Source organism: Sminthopsis crassicaudata, chromosome 3 (genome assembly GCF_048593235.1).
Source record: "Sminthopsis crassicaudata isolate SCR6 chromosome 3, ASM4859323v1, whole genome shotgun sequence".
NCBI classification, from domain to species: Eukaryota; Metazoa; Chordata; class Mammalia; order Dasyuromorphia; family Dasyuridae; genus Sminthopsis; species Sminthopsis crassicaudata.
Genome location: NC_133619.1, coordinates 160,797,503 through 160,817,835, shown reverse-complemented (window position 1 = coordinate 160,817,835; position 20,333 = coordinate 160,797,503). Strand labels below are relative to the sequence as shown.

Sequence of the window (20,333 nt, the reverse complement as noted above, 5' to 3'; positions counted from 1 at the left end):
TTGCAGTTGAGAAAGCTGATGAAGAAAGTGATTAATTGACTTCTTTAGGGTCACAGTGTATTGGACCAACTTTGAACTTAGTTCTTTCTGGCTCCAGACTCACATTCAATCCACTTTATGATCTAGCTGCTTCTTTCAAATATCACATTTGTAGACTAATTCCACATTGCTTTCAGGAATAGTTGATCCAGCTACAGCTCAACAAACAATGTATTAGGGTGAACTTCCCAATGTCTGGAAAATTGATTATTCCCATCTTTTGTTATTTTTGCCAAATCTCAGACATGAGGTTGTTTTATATATAATTTTTTTTGTTTTTCATTTCTTTTAGTATTAATATCCTATTATAATTTGTGAATTATAATATAACTAGTGATTAAATAGTTCACTATACTTTGCTTATAATTGTTCATGAATTATTATCATTACTTGCAATTATTTCTATTAAGAGAATGCATGAAAAACCATTTATTAAGTTGCTAATATATCCCATACTTATACTAGGTGCTGAAAATACAAATGAAAAACTGAGAGAATATTTGCCTTTAAAAATTTTTTCTTCCATGTTCTCAGTGCCTGACACAAGCTCCAGAGTGTGAGGCCTGAGCATCATGATGTTGACCTGGGAGAACTACATCAACCGGACGGTTGCTGTTATTACATGTGATAGCAAAATGATTGTGAGAACTCCAAAAGATTTTGATTGGACTATCAATTTTATTTTTAATGAAAGCCATGAAAGAGTATATAGCTCTTCTCAGGGAGGAGAACAAGTGGTATTAGGATTATACATTGTAAGAGGTGACAATATTGCAGTCATTGGAGAACTGATGAAGAGACAAACTCTGCACTTAATCTGGGAAATATTTGAGCAGAACCTCTAAATTCAGTAGCACACTGATAAGCTATTTACTTTGGGCTTTTGTAAATCTTTGACTGTATGAATCTACTTATTCTGAGAATGACGTGCAAAATTTTTGCAAATTGTGATAACTACATTTTTACTTATCTTGTGAGTTTTGTAGTTTGATGTACAAATTAAAATATTTCTACATTTTGCATTTTATTATAAAGTTTTTTATATTGTATAAATATCTAGTAGTGACTAATATTCATAATTTGGGGAATTTTATAAATATATGGTAATTTTGACATTTTATAACACATAGAGAAAATTATAAGCAGAAATTTATGCACTACTTATATCAGGAGTACATATTTCCTGGAGTAGGTCTACCTGGAGTTCCTCAAATTAATTTTTTTACTACTTTGGCATTGATTTATTTTTGCAACTACTTTCTGATAATTCTTATAGCTTCCTGTAACAACTGTGAATTAGTCTGGGTTTAATTAAGGAAAATGATGATGGGAAAGAAAATGATTCTTATATAGAACAAAGATAGGGATTTGAAAGGTATGAAGGAGTAAGAGACACAAAATACAAGAACTGGTAAGTTTGTAATGAATAATTTGCCTGAGGTAAGTTTTAGATATGGCCTTATTGTGTCCAAATCATCTTGATGTTGATTAAATTGATCCCACTTAGCAAATGTCATTCTATAAATGTCAGTAAAGGAAAATTTGTTCATTTATTAGCAATTTTCTCCAACACATTGAGTGTCAACAGATAATTCAAAGGAGTGAATTTTCTATGTCAGAGCATTAGTGATTTGTGTATAAATTATAATCATCTGAAGTAAGGAAAATCCTCAACTTATAAGTGAATTGCAATACAAAAGTACTCTTAGTGGAGTGAAGTTTTAAATAGAAATATTTCCTCATAGAAATAATTGATGTTACAAGAAGTGGGCTATGTTTCTAGGTTGGCCTATAAGTGCCCTTCAAGTGTTGAAATTTTTCATTGGGAGAATAGAAAACATTATTACCTTCAATCTTGAAGAAAAGTTTTGTAGGGTAAATAAAAATGACTTGGGCATATTCAAGAGCATTAAAAGAATATGGCAACAGTGATTGCATAATTTTGTTTATCTTAACTTTTGGTATGAGTGTGTAGCCAATTGTTCTCCAAAAACCTGTAATTATTTTCTTGGTGTACCAAATAACATCTAGTTGCTGGGACTTATGTTTAACTCAGATGCATCCTAGCTAACTTGGCTCCACTAAGCCCATATTAGGTTCCTTTCCAACTTGGTTAAGAAATATCAAAGCTGGCACTTTAATTGCTGTAATGATTTCTATAATTCCTGTTCTTTGTAGTTCTATTGTTGTTCATTTATGTTCAACTCTGCATGACAACATTTTGTAGTTTTCTTGGCAAAGATACTGGAAGAGCTTGTCATTTCCTTCTCCAGTTCATTTTACAGATGAAGAACTGAGGTGAACAGAGTTAAGTTACTAGAAAGTGTCTAGCCATATTTGAACTCAGGAAGATGAGTCTTCTTGACTCCTAGTCCAGTATCCTATCCATTTACCACATAGCTTCCCTCTTTATCGTTCTACTAATGTTTGTAATAGTCCTAGTTAGAGGGTATAATTTGCAAGTGAATGTAGATAATGTAATAATATTTCTTGCTAGAGAATGTATACATATATAATAGCTATGTTGGTAAGTTGAGGCAATACTCTTAGTATTAAAATCTTTTAAATATTTCTGTTCTCTCACCTTCAGTCTTGGTATAGATCAGCATTCATATATACTCAGTACTGTTCTAAGGAAAATGTATAAATGCCTAAAGCCAAATGGCTATTGTTCTCCCTTGAAAAATAATCTTTATGTTTTTGTTTTTTAACCTCAGCATTAGTCAATTTAGTTAGAGAAAAGGAAAATTAAAACCTATTTATCTAGATCTGTGAATCATTTATTGTGTGCCAGGCCTTGTGCTGAGATCTGGGGATACAAAAAGAGGTAAACAGTCCCTGTCCAGTAGGAGAGGCAACAAATATATGCAAACAAACTTACATACCATATAAACAGGAAATAAAAGTGGGAAGGCAATAGAATTAGAAATAGTCAGGAAAGGGAAGACTTTAGTTGGGGATTAAAGAAAGTTAGTGGTAGTAGTAATAGTAGTAATTAGTAGTAATGGTGGTAGTAGAAGTTGACTGATTGTTTTCCACTTACCTATGCAGTTTCACAATTTTGACTTAGATAACCTAAATTACACAGAATATCTCTGGGGAGCACAAGTATAAAGTTTGTGGTAACGTTTTTCTTAAACATATGCAACTTTTGCATCCTAATCCAAAATAAAGATGACCCTTTACACATGTTGTTCCCACCATCCATCAAACCAATGGCTTACCCAGAATTCCTTAGATCTAGATTAAATGAAACCTCTCACTTACCCTATTTTTAAGAATAAAAGATCACCTGTTGTGAGATCCAAATGAAATATAAAGCAGTTTATGACTAAAAGTCTCAAGTCACCTAATTTCTTAATTGTTTTATATGTACAGTTGCTAAGTAAAACCTTTTTGGGATGCATGTAATAAACTATCAATGCTCACAAGTAGCTTGGTGCAAATTAGGTTCTAAATTTGGTGCATACCTGGGGAATGAGAGGGAGAGGACAAGGGGAAGAACAAGATGCATTTATCTGTGGTTAAATGGTAAATGTATGATAAAGCCTTATTAATGAACTCTTCAATAATAAAACTTTATCTTGCAGTTAAAAATAAATGAAAGAAAGAAACTCACATGTACGTTATGGTGTCTAGGAAAGGAATTGGAGGTTTCACAGACATGGCTACTAGAGCTCTGGATACTTAATTGTTAAATGTACTTAAAAATAAAAGCAATATTGATTTTCATTTTGCTCCCAGAGAAAAGGATAAAAACCAACAAGAGAGAAACTTGCTGATTGTTGTCTTGCAACATTTGGGTTGATGGCAAGATGGAGTAAATGGGATAAAATATGAACTGGAACAGAGCATACAGGGTAGGTTAGATACGTTTGCACTTGGTTTTTCATAAATCAGGAATTCTGAGTTTCAGACAGAAAATCAGAGAATCAGAGGATCATGAATTTGAGTTAGATGGAGTGAAAAAATGGTCTGGTTAAAGTGAAAAATCATTTACCATTTAAAATAGTGAGTTCTTTCTATCTTATTTAGAGAACTGTTTATATAAATTCTTTGGGCATTTGGGAATGCCATGTAATTGTGTAACTCACCTACATTCTTGGAAATTACTCTTTATCAAACATAATAAATGCAAAGACTTTCCCTCCATTTAAGGACTTTTTCTCTTTATCTTGCTGCACTGACTTTATCCATACAAAACTTTTTTTAAAATTTCATGTAACCAAAATTAACTATTTTATGTTTTTTTTTTTTAATCACCTCTATCCCTAGGTAAGAATTCTCTGCATAGACAAAGTAGTGAAATATACTTCATCTAGTTCTTTTTAATTTTTTAATGATTATAATAGACCAGCTAGGTGGCACAGTGGATAGGGTTGGTTTATTGAGTCCTGGGATACTGAGTTTAATCATTTAATCATTTTAATAATTATTTACTCAGATTTATACTGTTAGGGGTTATAATGTATGTTTGTATATATATATATATGTATATATACACATACACACACATATATATATATACATATATGTATGTAGAGGTATGTATATATTTATATACACACACACCAGTCTAGTCTATCTAGTCAGCTTTTTTATTTTTTAGCCACTACTAGTAGAAGCAACTAAGTAGTACTATAAATATAATATTGTATATGGAGTTAATATGACTTCATTTCTTATTTCAGACATCTGCTAGCTATGTGACCTTGGGCAATTCATTTAGCCTATTTGCTTCTGCTTTCTTATCTTTAAAATGGGCATAATAATTATGTCTACTTTCCAGAGTTGTAGAGAGGATCGTAAAAGATAACATTTATAAAATGTTAACATAGTACCTAGATTATTTCATGCTATTAATCATTATCATCATTATGATTATGATCATGGTTTTATAGCATAATTTGTAGTATGGGTACTTGAATTTTTTAAAGAGGTATTTCTGTATAGTTTGCAAACTAGTAGAACTGAGGTCAGAAGAATTCTGGATCTGAAATCTACTTTCTTTACACAAATTACATAACAAATTTGATGCTGAATTTCATCATCCATGGAAAAGTTAATAAATTTAATTCTTATCTTCTAGGATTGTTGTTAGGATCATATATGACAGTTCTGGATTTAAAAGTTCCATTAAAAAGTCAGCAATTTTCCCTATAATTTTATAAATAAATGAACATTTCCTATCTTGGGTTATTTTTCACTATAGTTTTTCAACAATAGTCATGAGTGGTTTTAAAAATTCAGTCAATCAGAATTCACTTCCCCATATAATGACAACATATTTTGTTATTTTTAAAATTGAGAATACATTTAGAATACAAATTTACCACAAGTTTAATAACTTAATGAGAGCCAGCCAAATTGAAGTATTTGATTTTTTAAAGTAACACAAATATATGTTAGAGGTCATCTTATTTTCTCTGTGCATTTGACTCCCTACATTGCAAAGAAGGTATCAAACTAGATTGGTGGAGAGAAATCACAGGCCCGGTTTCTTTTCCTTTCCTCAAGTTGGTTATTTAAGTGGAAAGTAAAATACTGTGACACATCTGGTATCCTCTGCACATATGGGTATAAACTTCTTACATGGTAAACTGAAGATAAAAAAGGGACTACGTGGTAGATTAGTGTCATTTTGTGTCATGTGAAAATCTCCCTTTTAAATTCTATACAGAAGAATAAAAACCAAAAAAATCAAAACTCTAACACACTGTCAACCCAATTATGAACAAATATCAGTAAATAATTCATTGATGTATTGCTGAATATGTGCTTGTTATCTATCAGCCTCAATACATTCTGGACGACTATATCTAATTAGCTATGGGGAAAGGTGAATTTTCTTTGGCAACTACATTGTAGAAGACCATCAACCAAGTCAGGTTTGTGTTTTTCATGGGCAAATGAATTTATGTTGGTGAATTCAGAGAATTCAAATGTAATACAGTAAAATTGTTATTCAATTTCTGGTTACGGATAGGGAGATGTATATGGGGTATTCAGGAAGAACTAGTATCTTTGGTATGAGGGCTTAGTGAGCCATTTTCAGAACTACTTATCTACCTTTAGTGTCCACCTGTTACTTAATTCTCACCTGTGGCTTCAAGGAGCTGTAGTATGAATAGCATCCATACTCTAGCATCCATGGCGCAGAAAAAACATATGAACAGATGAACTAAACTATATTGAAGGTAACCTACAGACCTGAAACCTATCGTAAGGGAGAAGAATGTTTACCACAAGTATTTGAAGATTTCCCTGGGGGTGATTGAGAATTGTTTTTTCCAATGGGTATGAAGGAGGCTGAGGTGGGTGCTTGGAGAGCTCAGAGCTTGATCCCAACAATGAAGGTCATACACTGTATCCTAGATTATAATCAGATATCTTGAATTTTATCTTGCCATTGTACTTTGATAATTTCAAAAGAGAGTGGAATTGATGACTTTGTATAACTCTGTATAAATCTAATTCACACAACATTCAAGATATTACCCCATGATTTTATTAATCTTTGAAAACATGGGAAAAAACAATTGAATAGGGATATATTCATTTCAACTTTACATATATGCTTCCATGCAATTTCCTGATTCTGGAAGATTTAAAAAAAAATTAGAATGTTGCACTTTATGACCTAGACTCACTACTCAACCAACGTTTAAAAGTGAAGAACAAATTGTCTTAACATTTGTTTTCCATGATCCAGACATCTGTGTATCTGGAAACATCTGTATAATTAACTGTTTCCATTTTCTTCCAGATGTTTGGCAGGCCAAAGACACAGACTTTTCTTGCATGCTTGATTCACTAAATGGCACCCTTGTGGTCTAAAGGAACTAATGTTATTTTCAAGTATTCCCAACTTATCTGGAGTAGTCCATGTGTTGGGAGACTATAGCTTGACATTTGCACTTCAAGGAAATATTATGTCATTTTCTCCAGAAGCTATGACTACAAGTAATGTGATACATGCTGAATTAATTAAATTCAAGAAATGTTTATAAAGTGCCTACTATGTACAAGACACTGAGCTAGAGAGCATCTGTTACATGATTTTAGTTTAGTCAGAACAGAAAATCTTTCATTATGCAAATTGAGTTAGACTATATGATTTTCTTTTTATTCAATAATACTGGAACTATCAAAATAATATTTAAAAGGAAACAATGTTTCATGCCAGAAACTTTTAGAGGAAAAAAAAGTTCTTGTGCCTATCATTTTAAGCCACTTACATGTTTTTAAATGCATATGCTATGCATTGTAATTTTTATGCCTCCTTATGGTTAAAGATGAAAAGAAAGTATGGATATATTTTCTTGAGAACCAGGGAAGCTTTAGAATAGGAAAAAAGGAAAAAAAATCTTGAAAAACAATTTTCTGCTTCTGAAAGCATAAAGGAAAGTTAACTAGACCAAATGCATAAATGTATTAGATTGACCTAATGGTGGAAATGGGGCCAGTTTTTTTTTTAAAAATATAACATCATTTATAAAATGGGATGATTTAATTAACACTATTAAAAAGAAAGACCACATATGTAACAAATACATACCAAAATTAATACAAATGCCAACAAACGTTGAAAGTGTTTATATTTCAATTAAATTCAGTTAAAACATTGCTTTTTAAATACCTATGATTTGTCAAGCACTATGGCAGGTACTGGGCATGCAAATGCAAAAGGAATAGAGAAAAAGACAGAGGGAGAGAGAAACAGAGAGAGACAGAGACAGAGAGTTAGAGTGAGAAACAGACAGACAAATATAAAAATAGAATGTTTGCCCTCAAGGAGTTTACTACAAAACGCAAATAACATATCATCTATGTTAACCATACTGATTATGTAAGAGGGGAAGGCACAGTATCTTTCATGGCATGGACAATATTAATTGAATAATGCATGTGTGTGTGTATGTGCGTGTGTTTCAAATCTATATTGTCTTGAAACAATACAAAATATTTTCTTTACATATGGAATTTAATTCACTTTTGTCTTCTTTAAGTCTTGATAGATGGAAATTAACAAAATAATTAATATTTCAAAAATGTATAATATATTATGACACTTCAGTATTTTGCAGTTTATCAATCTGGATTACATATGTCCATCAAACACAACTAAGTTTTGAAAACCAATGTTTGGTATTCTTACTTATGCCTGATTTAAGGAAGAAGTATTTTAAATTATGTTTCATACACTGTGTTTGGTTAAGGCCAAATGACATGACATTTTTTTTTTTTTTGTACACAACTAGGGATGCCTGATCATTTTGCAGGAAAAGAGACATTTCATGTCTAACCAAGTCAAGCCTGTAGCAAACTACTTGAAAATGCATCCCTTTTATAATATGTGCAGGGAGCTTCACTTTGTCTCTAGTAATTCTGGGCTCATGGCTTTCTAGAATTGAACTTTTTATATGCAGGCTTAAGTTTTCTAGCAACTCAACAAGAAAGTAACATGGTTAAGTGCCTGATCAGTGAATATTTAGAAGGAGGTAGTGATGACAACAACCCATAATTGGAAAATATTGCCTTAAAAGAATAAATATTTTGTGGCTGAGAGAATTGTGCTTTTCTGACTGTTCTATAATAGGAGCTAGTTATTTTTGAAAGACAGTATTATATATATCCAAATACAGAAACAATTCTGTTAGAGCAGAAATGTATATGATAAAAGGTTTTTATTGGTTTCATAAAGAAAAAAACAAAAAAATGCATCTCTTGAAGGGATTTCCAGATCTATCAATGTGAATAATAATCTAATATTTCAATTTAGAAACTGAGGAAGTTGTTAAATAACAAGCAATTATTCCAGGCAGAAAGCAATTTGAAATACCAGTATTCAGAAACAAACCTGTGAAGTGATATTGTTAAAATACTATTTTTATATATTTCATCTGCAATTATTAACTTTTCAAATCAATAGCTATTTTCTTCTCGAGAAAAAATAAACAAGTTCCTAACAGACACATGCATGCCCACATACACTTTACAACAGATTAATACTATACTATTATTTTAACTGGCAATAAACTCTGAAGTCAAATTTAGATAAAATCTCAAGTTTTTAGTACTTCAAAATTGCTCTATATGGATATTCTTTTCAAAGACATATGTCATATTACCTCTATAGGCTAAGCTTGACTGAGGCCACTTTTGTATACTATATTGGAGTTAGATAAAATGAGATAACTGGTAGAATATTTGAATCTGATTATTTAGCTATTGCAGCGGTAGGGTATACAGTGAGTAAATACTATTGATTCATCTGAATTCAGCCTTCTTGGGAAAATCCAGGTGAATTCTTTTTTAATCTAGTTGTGCCAGGCACCTGTGCCAGGCAATGGAGATACAAGGAAGTTACATCAATGTGTTCTCATTCCCCAAGATTAAATTCTCTGATACAAATACATTTCAAGGATAGTTCCAATGGCTTTTAAGGAAAATCTTGCCTACCATATATGAGGCAAAATCTGAAGAAAAACTAAGCCAGACTTCATGGAAGGGTTATAGGTAATATTGCTTCTATTTCAGGGAACCCACAAAAATTCTTTGCCTGGTTCTCAACTTTCTGTTGATAGAGCCAACCTATTGAACTTACCAAGGCTCTTCTATAGAAAACAGTCCCTATCTAGATTCTTCCTTGGGTCCTTAACAAGAATGACCTTGACAAAATGAAGGAATTTGCTAAAGGCTAAATTTTGCCAATACTGCCTTAATACATAATATATAATATTATGATCTTTAATATAATTACACCTGGTAGTGTGACTTCATGGCTAAGCCATTTATGCTGAAATAAGTTTTTTCTCCTTTTATTTTTAGTAGAAACCATATCAGTTTGTTTTCAAATCAAGGGGTGATCTTTTTGGCCAAACTGTTTTATTAGTGCTTTTCTGGACTCTTAGCTACCCTTTTGTGTTTTGCCTGACTGACTCCAATCTCTGTTCTCAATTTTATTTTTTTGCTTCCCAGACATTTGCCCTTGACTTTTCATTAAGAATGCACTCTATTTAATGTGGAAATGTGTTTAATATGATTATACATGCATAGCCTATATCAGAGTGTTTGCCATCTTGGAGAAAGAGGAGGAGAGGGAAGGAAAAAGAAAGAAAAAAATAGAAATCAAAATCTTAGAAAATTAAATGTTGGAAAAAAGAGAAAAACAAAAGAAATTGGCAAATACATAAAATAGTTAGCAATTTTATACTTGCAGGTGATTAAAAAGTTTATTCTTTGAAGTATTTTAAATGCCCATAAAATTGTTATTAATAATGTTTTATTAAGGAAACATTTTTAAAAATTAAAAAAAAAGAAATGCACTCTATGCTACCTACTGGATGTCATGATAGGAGAATGGGGCAAGTCTTAAGGTACAGATTTGTATGGGAGGGGAAGTAGACTCCCTCGAGTAGAATATGTGTGGAATTTGATTTTGGTTTTTCTTTTCTTGTTGCTTATATTTGTTTGTATTGTACTGTAGAAACATTTAAAAGAGCATTATCATAGAATTATGATTAAAGTACATGAGAGGATATCAAACAACCTTAGAATTGATACTAATTAATCTAAAAGATCAAAATAGAATAAAACAGAAAAGAAACACTTTTGGCAGATACATTTGGATTATATAAATGGACATATTTTTCTAGGCATATTTTATTTTTAAACATTTCCATGAAAGTAATTTTACTATTTGAATAAAATACTTCCAAAAGTATTTAGAGTGGAACAAGAAACTTGCCCATAAGAATTCAAATGTGAAATGATGTTCTCTGAAATATGAAGACCAGGAAAACATCATGAGTATGAATTATCAAATAGATAGTTTAAAATGCCTTTAACTTCAGCTTAGTATTGTTCTAGGAAAAGACTTTTTGAGCAAAGCATATTCTTTTTAAAATAAAATGTACTGTTTTAAATTATAGTTTCCCATTTTTCTCACTATTCTAATATTTCCATTGCTTCAAGAGGCCATAGATTTATCATTGTGGACACGCCTTTTGCTGACTAATACACCCACCCCTTTTAAGATTATCTTCATGAGTTTCGGTGGCCATCATGAACTAGTGGCTAATCTTCTGATGATAAGGATCCCCACACTTAGTTTGATAATTTCCCAGAAAATAGACAAATAGTCTGTTTTCTGACAAATGTATAATCCTTCCTGGAACAGTAGAAACAAATTAGTAAGAAAATATATTCTACCAAAATTGATTTAGACTCTAACCAAAGGGAATTATTGCTGAAGGTTTGTTCCACTGTTATAATTGCTCTTTACTATAATGTACCATGAACAAGGGACAGTAAGTGTTCAGTGGATAGAGTAGTGGGCTTGGAATCAGGAAGAATCATCCTTATGAATTCAAATATGACTGTGTGACTTTGGATAAGTCACTGAACCCTGTTTGCATCAATTCTTTGCTGGTAAGATAATCTAGGGAACTAAATGACAAATTATTCTAGAACCTTGAGTGAGAAGACTCCATAAGTAGTTAGACATTATGACCAAAATGACTCAACTTTCACAATAAAATCATGATCAAAAGGACTTATGATGGGGGAGAGACAGAGGGGATTGCACAGCTAGAATGCATTGTGTTAAAAGTACGACTTGAAACTGAATATTGTTGATTCCAAGTTTAGTTCTTTACTTATATCCCATGCTGCTTCTATAACACATTATATATAATGTATATACATATGTTTGAATAATATTGAATGATAAGTCATCTATCAATAAAACTGACAATCTAAATAAACTAGATTGATATTTACAAAAATATAAATTACCCAGGTTAACAGAAAGAGAAATAAAATATTTAAATAACCCTATCTTAGAAAATAAAATTGAATAAGCCATAAATAAGTTCCCTAAGAAAAAAAAATCCCTAGGACCTATTGGATTTGCAAGTGAATTCTACAAACATTAAGTAACAACTAATTCAAATAATATACAAACTATTTGAAACATACTCATATATATATATATATATATACATATATCATATTCAATATAAGTTAAAAAGAAATTGATCTAGAATAGTATTTCTTCAATTATCACTTCATTAATTAGTCTATTTACTGCCAACATTTTTTAAAATCACAGACTGCTACATGTTGTTATCTTTAGAGCCATAAAATTAATTTTTATGTTGTTCATTCTTTTTTTTAATCAATGTCATGCATACTCATTATTTAATAGCATTTTAAGTCTATCTCAGTCAGTAGACATTTCTTTCACTTTTATATATCAATGCACTCATTAAAAGCATTAGAAGTGAAGTAAGTCAATAGTGTGGAGTAATGCCATTTTGAATTATCTCATCATGGAATAATAAGGAAGGAAAATTTTCATAAACAGCTTTATTAATGAAACTTTTCTGTTAAAATTAAAGTTGCAATATTTCTGTAAAGAAATAAGAAAGCCAACAGTGTGGGAATAAATTCCATTTAAATATAAAACTCTAAGATGGGGAAAATTATACTTATAAAAGAAAAAGCTGGCTCAGGCTTCCTTGAAAATATTTCACATACCATCCCTCAAGATCTGGTTTTAAAAACTTGTAATACAATTCTGGAAATAATGACCTTATGGAGTTGGGACTTATGGAAAAGAGATTATAGTCCCCCAAGTTAGTGGGAATATGAGGGCTTGGAGAGATGCTCTAAGCAAAAGGTTTTTTTTCTTTTCTTTCCATACCCAAGATTAATGTGGAATTTGAAAACAGTGCTTTGCAAAACATAAATTCTACCACTACTATATTTTCTACAGACAAACAATAACTTTTTCCTCTTGGAATAAAAACACATACAGAATAATTCACTGCTCTTCTTATATTGAAATCTTCAATTAAGTTTCAGAGGAAATCAGTAAGTGTAATGGGAATTTGAATTCAAGTAAAAATATGAATTGGATTAATTCCATGCTAATTTTCTAATTATATTCTCAACTAGGGGGAACAGAGTCAATTCTGAATCAATTTGAAGAGTTTGATCCTCATATTGATAATTTCATACCAGGAGAACTCCAGCTTTGTTTCCTACTTTATTAGATTAAAACACACACACACACACACACACACACACATTTCTAAATCATGACATTTTACTGTAGAAAAAATTACCTTAGCAAAGGCAGAGAAACTGAACAGCATAAAATGGTGGTCATAGGGTATGTGACCACTTTTGGCTGTCAGGTGATGCATTATTTCATAACTGGTTCTGCAAAACCTATTATGGTTGTAGGAAGTAATCAAGTAACAACTGAGGATGCATAAGCCTGAATCATCCTACATGATGCCTCTCACTATGGGAAAATTGAAGCTGTAAGCGTATGGGATTTAGGTGACAGAGTCATCCAACTTACTGAACATTTTCCAAATCATATGTCAGGCAGGAATAGCAGTAGTAGATCTCACAGAAACTGCCTACACTTCTTGGTTTTGACCCAGGGAGAATACAGTATTCATTTATTCTTCTTTGATTCAAGAATGCACTTGCATAGATATTTGGAAGTTATAGTAAAAGAATATGTAGAGGAAGAAGAAAGTAAGTGGAGGAGAATTGTAAGATACTAGAGTAACTTTGTTATAAAAGATGCACCCCCCCCCTTCTGATCATGAATGTTTTGTAGGATGCCCCCTTATAGCTAAGGCAGTATCTTTCTGATGTTAAAAAAAAAAATAGCAAATCCAGAAATAGAAACAGGAAAAAAAATCTAAAGAATCAATACTTTGATACTAAATGATACTAAGCAATCAGTTCAAACAACTTATTTCACTGGATTTTTAAATCTCCTAATCTGATTATTTTAATATTGTTGGACCTAGTCTTTGAATCCCATTTTCTAGATGGCTTTTATTAGCAATGAAGAGCCATATATATATATATATATATATATATATATATATATATATATATATATATATATATATATATATATATATATGGATAGATAGATAGATATAGATCTATCTATCTATCTATCTATCTATTTATACATATATATATATATATATATATATATATATTCAGACAGAGTTAGTTAGCTACCTAGTTGCCTAGAATACTACAATTCATGAAAGAGAGCTGGAAGTAGTAATATAAGCATTTCAGTGTAAGGACATAAGCAAAAAATAAACAAAATAAATTATGATATGTGGATAAATAGAATATTCTTGTGGCTGAAGAAATGAGGAAATGAATAGATTCAGAGAAACTCATAAAGACTTGAATGAAACAAGGTAGAGTGAAATGACCAGAAATAGGAAAACATTTTATATTGACTTCATTTTTATAAAGGAATGTTTAAAAGATTTAAGAACTCTAAAAAATAAATTAGTGCTAAGATGGAAGAAGTTGCTTGAGCTCTCCCATTTTCCCTCAAAAATGACATGAAACCAACCCTCTGAACAAAGTCTGATGGAATGAAATCACTCTCCAGCTCAAGATAGACTGGGAAAATTTCAAAAAATGTCACTCTTACTGGGGTGAGCCCAGTTCAGACAGAACTGGGAAATCTGGTGAGAGGGTCATAATCACAGCAAATCAGCAAAGACCCTCAGTCGTGGCTCAGTAAGAAGTAAATCAGTGGATCAGCCTCCAGTTCCACCTCAGAAGACAAAATCTGGGAAATTGCAGGCAAAGCTAACTCTTGCAAACATAAGGAGACTCTTATCTCAAAGCTACTCAGGAAACTTGGGACAGTGCCCCTTTATTCAAGGAGCAGAGTTCAATCATAAAAGTAAAAAAAAAAAAAAAAAATAGAGGAAATATCAAAAGAAAAGGAAAAAAAAAACTGAGCAAGAAACAGAAAGAACCTTGACCCTAAAAAGCTACAGCAGAACAGAACACCAACTCAAGTGAGGATGAAATGTTCATAGAAGAAATTCAATGAATTATATGAATTGGTCTCAAGCCCAAAGAGGATACAAGAATGAATGGAAGATGGGTTTTCATTTTTAAGAATTCCCTGGGTTGCAGAAGAATTTGCTCTTTTAACAATACTATCTTCACAAAAACAAGGTAATATGAAACAAATAATTTGTGTGTAAATTCAATATGAATATCTTTCTGAGCAATTTTGATCCATTTCCTTGAATGAGTAAGTGAAACCCATGGAATCAAATTTCAGTTCTCATATATTTGAATTTATTTTTTCTAATTCTTTTTCAGACAATCTTTAACTATTTTCTAATTTCTTTTGATACAGTTCTGAGAGTAAAAGAAAATGCAGGCATTTCTTTAGCACTTTACTATAAATTAGCAACCCTTCCTCAATCAGGTTTATTCAAATAAACCTTTAGGATTTCTCCATTTTTACTTCTCTTTATACATAAAGCGATTTCATCATTTAGAAGTATATTTCTCCACAATAATTGACATGTTACATAAAAGAGATAAAATGGTCATAATTATGCAAAAATGATCAAGGCAGAGAGTGTTTCCCAGGGACTAATAGCTTACTGTGAGGAGGTGATGGCCTGAGGTCCAACTGGTTATTAATCCCCAGGAATTGCCAGAAGCCAAGATTTTTATTTTTATTCTAGAATTACAATGAAGAAAAAATTGGGAATATGGATTTTCTCCTGTCATTTCCATAAAATAAATACTTTGTATATCATTACATTATTTGAATGTTCTGTGCTTTATAAAATAATCCAAAATAGTGTATATATATATATATATATATATATATATATATATATATATATTTTTTTTTTTTTTCTCATTGAAAATTTCAACACTCATAGAAAAGAAAGGGTAAATGAGATTTGGCATTTGTATTACTTTCTGAAAAGTACGGAAATTAATTCTAACATTTGGAATGATGAATTTTTATCAGAGAAAAAAGGTACATTTTATAAACACAGCTCAGTTCAATATCAGAAATAGCTTGCCAAAAACTCACTCAAAAAGAATAACAATTTTTTGTCAATCAAATAGATGCTATGTCCTACTGAGGAATTTTACTTTTGCTGCTTTGAAGGAAAAAAAAGAAAGGATGACACAAGATTGGTCTGTTAAATATATGAGGGTGGGGTATGTTGTGTTACCCACATAAATTATATGTGTCCAATGGGTAAGTCTACTTGCAATTCCCATTGAATTATGAATAGATTATTTGGCCTCTCCTCCCTCCATTCTTCTCCATGGGAGGTTTTAATGTTTGACAGGAGGGGAAGCAGGATGTTGCAGATAGAGGCTAGTCACTCTTTTTCTCATCAAGGGAACTGATGGAAAAAAAAAATACAAAGGATGATGGCCTAGCAGTACCAGACCTAAAACTCTATAATAAACTAGCAATTATCAATGCCATTTGGTAAGACAAAGAATGGCGGATCAGTGGAATAAGTTAGATATACATGACACAACAATCAATGACTAGAGTAATCTAATATTTGATAAACTCCCAAACCACAGCATCTGGGATAAGAACTCACTATTTCAAAAAACTTAACTGGAAAATTATTGGAAAATAATGTCTGAAATACAGCATAGACTTACATCTCACATCCCATGCTAAATTAATGCCAAAATGAGTATGTGAGCTGGGTATAAAGAATGATGCCATAGGTAAATTAGGAGAACAAGGGATAGTTTATCTGTTAGATATTTGGAGAAGGAAGGAATTTGTGATCAAAGAATAACTAGAGAACATTATAAAATGCAAAATTGAAAAAATTGATTACAATAAATCAATAAGTTTTTGGACAGACAAAACCAACATAATAAGATTAAATGGAAAGTACAAAGCTGGAGAAAAAAATTTTACAGCCACTGTTTCTGATAAATTTCTCATTTCCAAAATATATAAAGAACTGTATCAAACTTATAAGAATATGAGTCATCCTTCTATTGATAAATGGTCCAAGAATAAGAACAAACAAATTTCAGATGAAATTAATACCATCTTTAGTCATGAAACAGTGCTCTAAGTCACTATTGATTAGAGAAATGGAGATTAAAACAACTCTCAGATTGACTAAGATGACAGGAAAAATAATGATAAATGTTGAAGGGAGTGTAGGAAAATTGGGACACTAATACATTGTTGGTGGAATTAGGAAATAATTCAACTATTCTAGAAAGCAATTTGAAATTATGTCCAAAGGGCTATACGACTGTGAATACTCTTTGATCCAGCAGTGCCACTACTGGGTCTGTATCCAAGGAAATAAAGGAAGGAAAAGGACACCCATGTGCAAAAATATTTGTAGTAGCAATTTTTGATGTGACAAAGAATTAGAAAATGAGTAAATGACCATCAGTTGGGGAATGGCTGAATAAGTTATGGTATATGAAAGAAATAGAATACTATTGTTTTATAAAAAATGATGAACAAGCTAATTTTAGAAAGACTTGGAAAGATTTACATGAACCGATGCTGAGTGAAACAAGCAGAACCAGGAATAAATTGTATGCAGTAATAGCAAGATTGTGAGATGATCAATTATGAAAGATTTCTTAGTGGTTCAGTGATTTAAGACAATCCCAGTAAATTTTGGGTTGAAAATGTCATCTGTATCCAGAAAGAGAACTGTGGATATTGAATGCAAATCGAAAGAAAGAAAGAAAGAAAGAAAGAAAGAAAGAAAGAAAGAAAGAAAGAAAGAAAGAAAGAAAGAAAGAAAGAAAGAAAGAAAGAAAGAAAGGAAGGAAGAAATATACTACAAGTATATACATATGTATATATTTTTATATATGTGTGTATGTATTTATACACACATATACCATACAAATATATTATATATACAAGTAAATGTTGTGTTATGTGTGTGACAGACTATGTATAATAAGATTTGTATAATACAATATAATCAGCTCTACCTTTGCTATTGAGATACTTCATTCAAGAGATAGTCTCAGATTTCATCCAAGGAAAAATTATTTGCAGTCTTTAATTTATTAAGCTGAGAATTGTGCATAATTAAGGTGTCACTTTCTGTTCCTGTAACTGTTTTCCTATTGTCTCTCTCTCCCTTCAAAGAACTGAAGAAAAAAGAATAACATTTTTTTTTTTCTTTTCCAAAGTTGGAAACCAGGAAATCAGGATCTCTCTTCTCCCAAGCTTTAGACCACTCCTTCTTTTAAGTAGACACTGAGCAATGAATAATCAATCTTCACTAATGAAGGGAATCTTATGTAAATGTTCATGGAATCAAAGGTTACATCTATTTGCTAATTGTCTTAAGTTAATAGTAAAACTCATTACTAACTCATTTGACTCATTACTAACTTATTTGACCAACAATAAAATAGTTTTTATTAAAAAAACATTCCAAGAATAAATAACCAATTATATATATGTAGATAGATAGATAACTAGATATATGCATGTATACACACATATACACACATACATATAGTGTATATACATATATACATGCATATGTGTATTTATGTGTGTGCATGTGTATCAATATCCCTATCTATATATCTTAAATGACTTACCCAGAGTCACACAGCTAGTAAATGTCTGAGCTCAGATTTTAAATCAGGTCCTTTTGACTCCAAGACTATGCTCTATTCACTGAACCATGTAAGTGCCCCCGATCTAGAAATATTAAATTATTAGTTAAATATTTCATATACAACTTCAAGTAAATAATAGAGCAGAGATTTGAGTTCAGAATGTTTTCTTGTTCAATTTACTTGTGGAATTAGTATGTATATGTGTATGAGAGTTTTCCATGTAAATTCTACTAGCATTGATCAAGGAAAAAAAAAAATTAAACTCTTCCTTTTGAAATATCATAGAATATATCAAAAGCATAATGCAATCTCTTCAACACATTTGTAATCAGATACCAAATGGATTATCCAGTTTAAGCATTCATCATATGTGTTAGAATTGAAGTTGAATGACTTTTTATCTATTTTCTTTAAGTTAATCCATTTGCAAAGAATGATGTTTTGATGTCATTCAAAATATTTAAAAAGGGCAGCTAAGAGGCATAGTTGGTATGGAATTGAGCTTGAAATCAGAAACACTCATCTTCATGAGGTCAAATCAGACTTCAGAAACACTCACCCACTGTATAACCCTGGGAAAACAATTTAAATTTGTTTTGCCTCAGTTCTTCATCTCTAAAATGAGATAGAGATGGAAATCACAAGCCATTATTTCTGCCAAGAAAACTCAAAATCAGCTCATGAAGAGTGAGACACCACTGAAACAACCTCAACAACAACACATATTTAAAAGTACATGTTTCAAGTTCTGAGGAAATTATTTTTTTTTTAATTTAAGGCATGATAGCATATTGATTAGCATTATTATTTCCTATGATATCTTTTGAAAAGACAGGTATCTGTTGAGTTTGTAGATTCTTACATATTTATATCTCTTCTCAAAATGGACAATAAATGTCTTTGACTAAGTGAAACAAAAGACTTGAGATTCTTAATATTATTTTAGAAAGTGCCAGATAATAAGGAAAAAAAAAAGAACCTCTGCTTGTTATGAGGACAAGCAATTATCAATCAATGTATTGACAAACATTTATTCAGCACTTAATATACAAGGTATTGTGTGAAGCACTGAGTATACAAAAAGAGGCTAAGCATAGAGCTTTTTCTCAGGGAACTTATAATCTATTGGGGAAACAATATTGAAAGCAATACATACAAAGCAATCTATGTACATGATAAATAGAAAATAGCAAATGCACTAGAATTCAGAGTGGTTACAGTAAGTTTCCTATAGAGGATGAGATTTTAGTTGGCACTTAAAGGATGCTAAGAAGGTTAATAGTCATAGAGGAGAAGGAAGAGCATTTCTGACATGGGGGTCAGCCAGAAAAAATTCCAAAAGATGAAGTGTCTTGTGTGAAAAGCAGGCAAGGAGGTAAGCATTACTGGATTGAAGGATATGTGGTTGGGAGTAAAATATAAGATGATGAAAATGGTAGGAAAGAGCTAGATTATGAAAGTTTTGAAATGACAAATTCTGTTTTTAATCCTGGAGGCAATAGAGGGTTATTAGAGTTTATTAGGGAAATTATATTATTAGACCTATGCTTTGGGAAAATCATTTTGGTGGTTGAATTGAAGATGGTTTAGAGGCAGGCAGACTCATCAGTTTGCTATTGTCGTAGTTCAGGTACGAGGTGATGATGACTTGAATTAGAATGGAGGTAGTGTCTGAAGAGAAAGAAGTCATATTTAAGAGAAATATTACAAAGGTAAATTCAAAAGGCCTTGGCAACAGAGTGGATATAGTGACTTAACCCCTTGCCTCAGGGAAAAAAAAAAGTTGAAGATGTGAAACTGGAGTCAATAGA

At 31.4% G+C, this 20,333-nt stretch overlaps 1 pseudogene; it reads left to right on the top strand.

Annotated features, from left to right (window-relative positions):
- Positions 1-611: 611 nt before the first annotated feature.
- Positions 612-901, top strand: LOC141561941 (U6 snRNA-associated Sm-like protein LSm8; annotated as a pseudogene).
- Positions 902-20,333: the final 19,432 nt, after the last annotated feature.